This window comes from Miscanthus floridulus, chromosome 16 (genome assembly GCF_019320115.1).
Source record: "Miscanthus floridulus cultivar M001 chromosome 16, ASM1932011v1, whole genome shotgun sequence".
In the NCBI taxonomy this organism is placed as follows: domain Eukaryota; kingdom Viridiplantae; phylum Streptophyta; class Magnoliopsida; order Poales; family Poaceae; genus Miscanthus; species Miscanthus floridulus.
In genome coordinates, this window is record NC_089595.1 from 119,975,479 (window position 1) to 119,983,561 (window position 8,083).

Sequence of the window (8,083 nt, forward strand, 5' to 3'; positions counted from 1 at the left end):
CAGACTGTCCCACTGAAACATGCACTTGTTCCTCCTCAATCATGAAAGATGACTGCTTGAGACTTTGCTATGAGTCAAGGGCTGCACCCATGGTTGCACCTGTATTCTGTGCCACGAACTCCTTTGTAGGCTGTTGCTTTTGGCCCATTGCACTGCCTGAAGCCAACCCCTTCTCCTGCACCTTTGGCTGATCCACCATGCCCTACTGCCCGCTTGGCCTGACTAACGTTGAAGGTCGCTGCAGTAAGCGTCCTGGCCCAAAATGGTCTGCCACAGATGTAGCACTCTTCACATTCACCGAGTGACCCCTTTTCACTCCTACAAAATCACGTGCCGCCTCACTTAGTTCATTCTCCTCGCCTAACAAATCATCCTAGAAATCTATATCCATCTCTGCCTCAGGGACATTGACTTCTTTTCCTTTTATGCTATTATTCCCCACAGTTCCCCCACTTGCATCCGAAATAAGATTACCTCTATTATTTTGTGGCTCTCTCATTTCAGTGTCCTTTGCTGCCCCATTGGCATGATCACCATTCCCATCATCTTGGGTGCTCCAAATGCTCCGCAACCCAATATTTGGCAAGTAAGGTTCAACCTGAAAGATCAATTGGAAATATCTATTGCCAATAATAACATCTAGCTTGGTCGGAATTGCCTCAGGTTCTAGCACAACCACTGCGAACCACCCAAACCTACTTGCTCTGGTAGTCACCATATCCCTTCCTGAGTGACACCAAAAAGAGTTCCTAGTGCCCACAGAATGACATATTCCTTTAAAATTGTTGGGAGGTTCATAACACGCATCCAGACCACTGGTAGAGCGTGTCCAAAATACTCTTCTTCTTCCTTAAACTCTTGAAACTTGAGAGTCACCTCTTCTTTTATTTCTGCATTAAACCTCATCATCTTTGTAAGATCTCCTTTTGTTGGAAAAAGAGCCTTGAAATCAGAACCACTGTGCCGTTTCACTTCCCAAGCAAAAGTGTCAGAAACCAACACACGCAAGAATGCAGCAACATCCTATTTTGTTAAATTTTTGCCAGAAGTCAAAATTAAAACCATTCTAGAATCTCTCTTTGTTGGTTTAATTAGTGGATGCGGAATATGAAAACCAGCAAGTGCATCAGCAGCCTGACCAACCAACCGGGCTATCGGTTTTGGTTGTTTGAGAATCAGGCACCGACTCATGGCATGCTCAGTGCTTCTGCAAATATCACAAAACACTGATGTCGTGCAATCGAACATCAGGTGTCCCTTCACTCCACACCGTCTGCACATTTTAGTAGTGGCTATCCTCTGGATCACACCCGTAGCACCAACAGTAGTCGTACCAATCACCTAGTTCTTTGACATGTACCTCACCTGTTCCTACAGCTGACGAGGAGCCCTGCAAAATTTGAGATTCTTGTATGTTTTTAGTTCTAACCACACTATGTTCAGTCCCTGCTGCCCCTTTCCTTGGTAGCTGCTGTGACACTTGCTGCTCATGTAAACCCAGCCCCCATTGTGGCAGTGAAGACTAAACCATCATCCCCGAAGCTGCCGGTTGGATCTAAGGTATATGGCGCTATTGATTCTAAATCAGCCCATGCTGCATCACATGTTATTGCAGTTGTTCATGCTACTGTGGTTGCCCATGAGTCGGTATCTGCTATTGTTGTCCTTGCTGTATCATATGCTGTTGCTGTTGTCCATGCTGATGCATTTGTCCATGAGTCTATCGTTGCTGAATCGGTACCTGGTGGGGAGCCAGGACTTGCTGCGGCGCCTGCTGCTGCTGCAGTCCTTGAGGTGGCACCCGCTGCCGTTGATAACCGCGACTCTGTTGGTACCCGTCATTTCATGGGAATTTTACATATTTACCATTATTAAGATCGCCGCTCATCCGTTTCTCATCCTTATGATGGCTCTTACATATTTAGCATCTTAAAAACGTGCATCTTCGTGTTGCCATATTTGCTCGTCTGGCACGCCACGGCGACATGACATGGTGGCGCATAGTCAGCAGGGCACAACAAAATGACCTGCCTACCCCTGGCTATTTGGAAGAAGGGAAAACAGGCCGGGCCAATCGCTCGCTCACCCATTTTCTCATGCAGGCAACGCCGACGCCGACGCGTTCTCTTCTTCTCCTGTGAACACCATCGCCGCCTGCTTCTTCTTGGTCCCCTTCTTCTCTAGCTCACCCACCACCGCCACACCTGCTCCCCTCCGGCTATCCCTGAGCCACGGCCGCCAACTGCTGCTCACGACAGATCGAAGGTACATGGCCCCTGTGAAAGGTCCTTGTGTGGTTTTGGTAATTGAGTGACAACTTAGGTGGACTAATTATGTTTATGTGAGATACACAGGTGATTAGTCCATAGGTACATGTGTGTGAGCAACATATGCCATGAAGGTGAAAATGGCTTGGAGATGTTGCAAAGCTCACACATGTGATGATGAAGGAGCTTAAATGCACATGAGACATGACATTGAGTCATGTGATCAAGGTGGAGAAGATCAAGACAAGACTTGGCTTGATGGACCGGTTGCAAGCGTGAAGGGCAAGTCGAAGGCTTTGGAGTGATGGACCGTGTGGCGGTGAAGCTTGAGCAAGACTTGGCGCCAATGGACGATGGCAACAGTGAAGAGCAAGTAAAGTCAAGATCGATGAACCAATATGATCATGTGATGATATGAAGTGGATCATATCATTGTTGATCGTATCGGTGCATGTGTTGCATCGACATTGGAGGAGATGGAATGGAATGCGCAAGGCAAAGGTATAACCTAGGGCATTTTATTTCACCGGTCATAGGTGTGTAGAGAAGTTTATGACCGGGTTTATGATAGATGGCCGTACTATCAAGAGGGGCAAACTTGTTTGCATATCGGTCATCTAGTGCCACTCGAGTGATCTAACTTTGCATCGTCGCTAGGATCGAGTGGCGTGGCAAGTTGAGTGGCTAACATTCTTTGGGAAATGATTATGAAAAGCTAACACACATACACATGGTGATGTACACTTGGTGGTGTTGGTGCTTTCGAGAAAATGGAATGCCTATTTTCTATTGCGCCGGATGCAAATTCTTGTGGTTGGCACATTAGAGCAAGGGTGAAGAAGTTAGAAGTGAAAACGAGTTGATCGCGAAGACGCTGGTGTTGGTCAATTGACCGGACACTAGGTCTAAAAGCACCAGACCCTGGCAGCGTGCGTCCGGTCAAACTAACGGGTCTACACAGTATCGAGGGTATTGCACCGAACGCTGGTCTATGTCCGGTCAAGGTGGACCGGACGCGTCCGGTCGAAGAAATACGCCTCGGGGAGCTTACTAGAAATGACCGGACGCTGAGGATTTTGCGTCCGGTCAGTTGAAGCTGCTACGTCCGGTCAGGTCAAGTGACCATTGGAATCGGGACATGTGGCCGTCTGCGGGCGACCGGACGCTGAGGTCCAGCGTTCGATCAACACGACCGGAGCGTCCGGCCGGCCCGATTTTTGCCTAGTGAAGGGGTAATGGCTAGTTTAGCCCTTAGGGCTATAAATAGAAGTGGCCTTCGGCCATGGCTGGTGTTGAGCACCTTAGGGGACTTAGTGTCCATGCTTGAGAGTGCTTAGGAGCCCTCCATCTCACACATACTTGATAGTGATCATCCGATTGTGTGAGTGAGCGATTCTAGTGCGATTGCATCATGAGGTTGCATCGAGTGGCACTAGGTGATCGAGTTGCAAGCCGGTGGTGCTTGTTACTCTTGGAGGTTACCACCTCCTAGACGGCTTGGTGGTGGTCTCCGTCGAAGCCCACAAGAAGCTTGTGCGGAGCTCCGGAGAAGTGCTTGTGAGGGGCATTGTGCTCGCCCCGTGGGAGCCGCGAAGAGCAACTCTAGTAAAGCGTGTCATTGAGCTACCCTCACTCAAGGGGTAGGTTCTTGCGGCGCCCAACGTGCGGGCTTAGCGGGTGATGCTAATTAGCCGCCGAACCACCAAGTGAGCGGTCGACACAAAGGGGACTAGCGTGTTGGCAAACACGTGAACCTCGGGAGAAAAATCATCGTGTCAACCTTGTTCTTCCTGTTGGTTTGCATCCCTATTACACAAGCTTGCAATTACTTTTATACATATTAAGCTTGTGTAGTTGCTCTTGTAATTAGATAGCTTGTGTAGCTTGCTAATTACCTTTTTGCTTGTGTAGCATAGAAGTAGCTCCCTTACGTGGCTAATTTGGTTTGTGTAACCTTGTTAGTCACATTATTTAGTTTGTGTAGCTAAGTATTTGCGCTCTCTAATTTGGCATTGGTTGCCTTGTTATTGAGCATTGCTAGTGAGCTTAGTTGGCTTTGTGCTTTTGCTTACTAGCATGTGTAGAAGCTCCCTTGTTACTTAAAGTACTAGTGGCATAGGTTTGTGTGACCTTGCTCCTAGAATTGGTTAGGTGAGCTCTAGCTAGCCCAGCACCTTTGTTGTATAATTGTTATCTTTGAAAGGTGCTAGTGAACATATATAGTGGGGTATAGTCTTGGCTAGACCGATAGTTTTAATTCCGCATTTGTATCGGTTAGCCGACGCAATTAAGTTTTATAAAAGACTATTCACCCCCCTCTAGTCGCCATCTCGACCCTTCACCCTACTGCCCCTTTGCACCCACATTCTACGACATTTAGGGTTAGGGTTCATGGGTGTACGCATGGCGGGTAGCCCGTCCTGCATCCACAAGCGCCGTGTCCTCGTTCGCGGGCTTCTGGGGTGGCCGTATTCAGCCGCGTACGTGAGTGCGTCCTTTGACGCGGTGGCCGCAAGCCCGCAATCCTGTTTGTGGCTGCTGCCCGCGTAGAAACGAGAAGCTAGAAACGAGAAGCTAGTGATTAGTTGTGTACGTGCGTGTTCATTTTTTAATTTACTTCACAATTTTTTCTAGTGATCCGTACGTTAGCTAAAAAATATATGTAAATTACAGAAAATACTATGCATCATTAGGAATATGTGTCTAATTTTTTTTATATTTTCCCCCATTCATGAGCTATCAGAAAAAATGCAAGTTAGCATCTATCAACATACATACAGATAAAAAATCATATGCTGATGGCTGCTATCACTGCCTCGCCATAAGCTCTGAACAAGTCTGAGCTGGCTGCTGCTTTTCATCCCCCTATATTTTGGTTCTGGCTCCGCCACTAATGGTTGCTCACTTTATCTCCATCCATTTTTTGCTTCATAGGATTCTGATGTAGTAGGCGGCGTCAATCAATCGAGGTCACAATGGCAAGCAGTGACTGCCCGCCTTGGTAAGTGTTACCAACTTAAGTTGTGCAGTGGGTTGGATACTCTCTGACTTTGTATTTCGTTCATTGTGGTTGATTATGCCAGGATCACTCTGCATTTAGACTAGTTGTTAAAGTCTCTAAATATGTTGCTAATGGTGAGTATGGCCTAGTCGAGATGGTAGAGCAGCAACACGATTTACGGTTTGACAGGAACAGTGAGTATACCCTGGCTTTGTTTCATGAGGATTTAGCCACTAGGATTATATGGGGGCCATCTCAAACACTTTCAGTGTGGGTTCTTTACCAAGATACTGGGTCTGAGTGGAAGATTAGGAGGGATGAGCATTTGCAGCAGATGGTTAAGGACAGATGGGATGAGAGGATGACTTTCATTACAGTAGATGTTGTGAGCAAAGGTGGGTGTACAGACAAAGGCAGTTCTGTAGCAAGATGTGTCTCTGGTGTCACCAATGGGTCTCATGTTGGACCAAGTCATGTGCCTGATGATGCCGAGGGGTGTGGTGATACTTGCAGATCCCCACTAGCACCCCCACTCCCTACTGATACTTGGAGCAAGAGCTTATTCAGCACACAAGTTCAAGTTCTTTTTTGACAAGGTCTTGGCAGCCAGTCCAGATGTGCAGAAATGGCTGACAGAGCACTATCCCTTTCTGTGGGTAAGAAGTAAATTCTATGATGACATCAAATGTGACTACATCAACAATAATTTAGCAGAATCTTGAAATGCTTGGATCAAAGAACACAAGGACCTGCCTGTGCATATGATGGCTGATGCTATTAGAGAGAAGATCATGGTTTTGTTTGCCAAAAGGAGAGATTTCTACAGCCCTGTCTCTTGGTATATTGCATGATGTCATCCATCAACTTAATGCAGCATCAAGAGGTCTAGGACACTTGAACATTTCCAGTGGCCACCCTAATCAAGCTGAGGTTACAGAGGTCTACAAGGATGAAGAAGTTCGAAGACATGTTGTGTATTTATCTCAGAAAATATGCACATATAGACAGTGGCAGATAATTGGTAAACCATGTCCACATGCCTTGGCTGTGATTACCAGCATGAGGCAACCTGACATGGGAGCATTTGTACACCACTACTACTCAGTGCAAAAGTTTCAGGCAGCATATGCAGGCATAGTTTCTAACATAACTGATAGGAATCAGTGGCCTGAGGTGGACAAGGGCTTCAAGCTGTACCCTCCAGCACAGAAAAAGAGAGAAGTAGGTAGGCTGAGGAAGAATAGGATTAAATCAGCAAGGGAGGCAGGTGGAAAAGCTACTAGGCAAGTCAAGTGCCCTAACTACAATGAGTATGGTCATATGGGTGGTAGCTGGAAATGTTCCCTCACTAGAACCAAGAAAAGGTGATTTCTTAACTCATGTATTTAATTTGTTTACTAGCTATTGTAATTACTAACTTATTTTGTTATTGTTACAGGAAAAGAACCAAGAAGAGTAATGTTCAGGTTGGGAGGAAAAAAGCAAACAAAGGTGCTGCTGGTGATGAAGCAGTCACTCCAAGAACCAGAAGAGCACTAGCAAGGGAAGCTGCAGCAAAAGCAAGGAGGGATGTTGAAGAAGCTGAACTCAAGGCTGCGGCAGCAAGACAAGCAGCAAAAGCAGCGGCTAGGGAAGAAATTGAGGCTACAAGAAATGAGTTATCTGCAACTCATGCACAGGAAGATGTCCTAGAAGCCTTGGCTTTAGAAGTTGATGTCCCAGAAATTACAAAAGCTAGGAGGTATGCTATTGAGTCTACAACTAGGAGTTCATGTCCCTTGCTGTACTATGACTTTTATTGTTTTGAACAGAAACCTATTCTCAGAAGATGAATTGCAAATTGAGCCTGTCAAGAAAATGACACCTAGGAAGAAGTTGACAAAGAAAGTGAGGAAGAACTAAGGATGAACTGTGAACTTAAGATGAACCCAAACATTGCTTTTATCAGCTTGAACTCTTGATAATATGTGTAATTGGCCAGAACTTTTATTTTGCATGGCCTTCTATTGTAATCAAATGGACATAACTATCAGCATGCTGTCATGTGTAATGGGCAAAGGCCAAAAACTCTATATGTATGGCCACAATGTGTCCCTATTTGGTTGTCAGAAATAAGTACTTTATGTAGTGATCTTAATTTTTTCATAGCTGATGTGCCTATCTTATTTGGTTGTCATATGTGATACTATGTAATGTGCCTCTATTACTTTGCATGGACACGATGTGCATCTCTTATTTTAGCCCTTGTTTAGTTCTCCAAAAGTGCACTATGCAAAAAGAAGATTATCCGCCACATCAAACTTGCGGTACATGTATGGAGTACTAAATGTAGATGAAATCAAAAACTAATTGCACAGTTTACTTTAACTTTGCGAGACGAATCTTTTGAGCCTAATTAGTCAATGTTTGGACAATAATTCACAAATACAAACGAAATACTATAGTGGAGAATCGTGCACTATGCAAACTTTGCCGAACTAAACGTGCCCTTAGATGGCCACAATTTGCCTCTCTTAATTAGCATGGCCAGAATGTTCTTATTTTTTATTGCCATATGATTCATTCAAACGCAGACAACATGACAGTTCCAGGCCTGGGGGAAACAGAATGGACGAGCGAGCGCCTGGGCCGGCCAGTTTTCTTGTCTTTGAGCGGGCAAGCAAATGGGCAGGGACAACCAAGTCTTTTTGCATGGCACTGCTGACTGTGACATATCGTCGTGGCGTGCCAGACGAGTAAATATGGCAAAATAAAGACGCATAATTTTTAAAGACGCTAAATCTATAAGAGCTATCGTAAAGATAGGAAACGAATG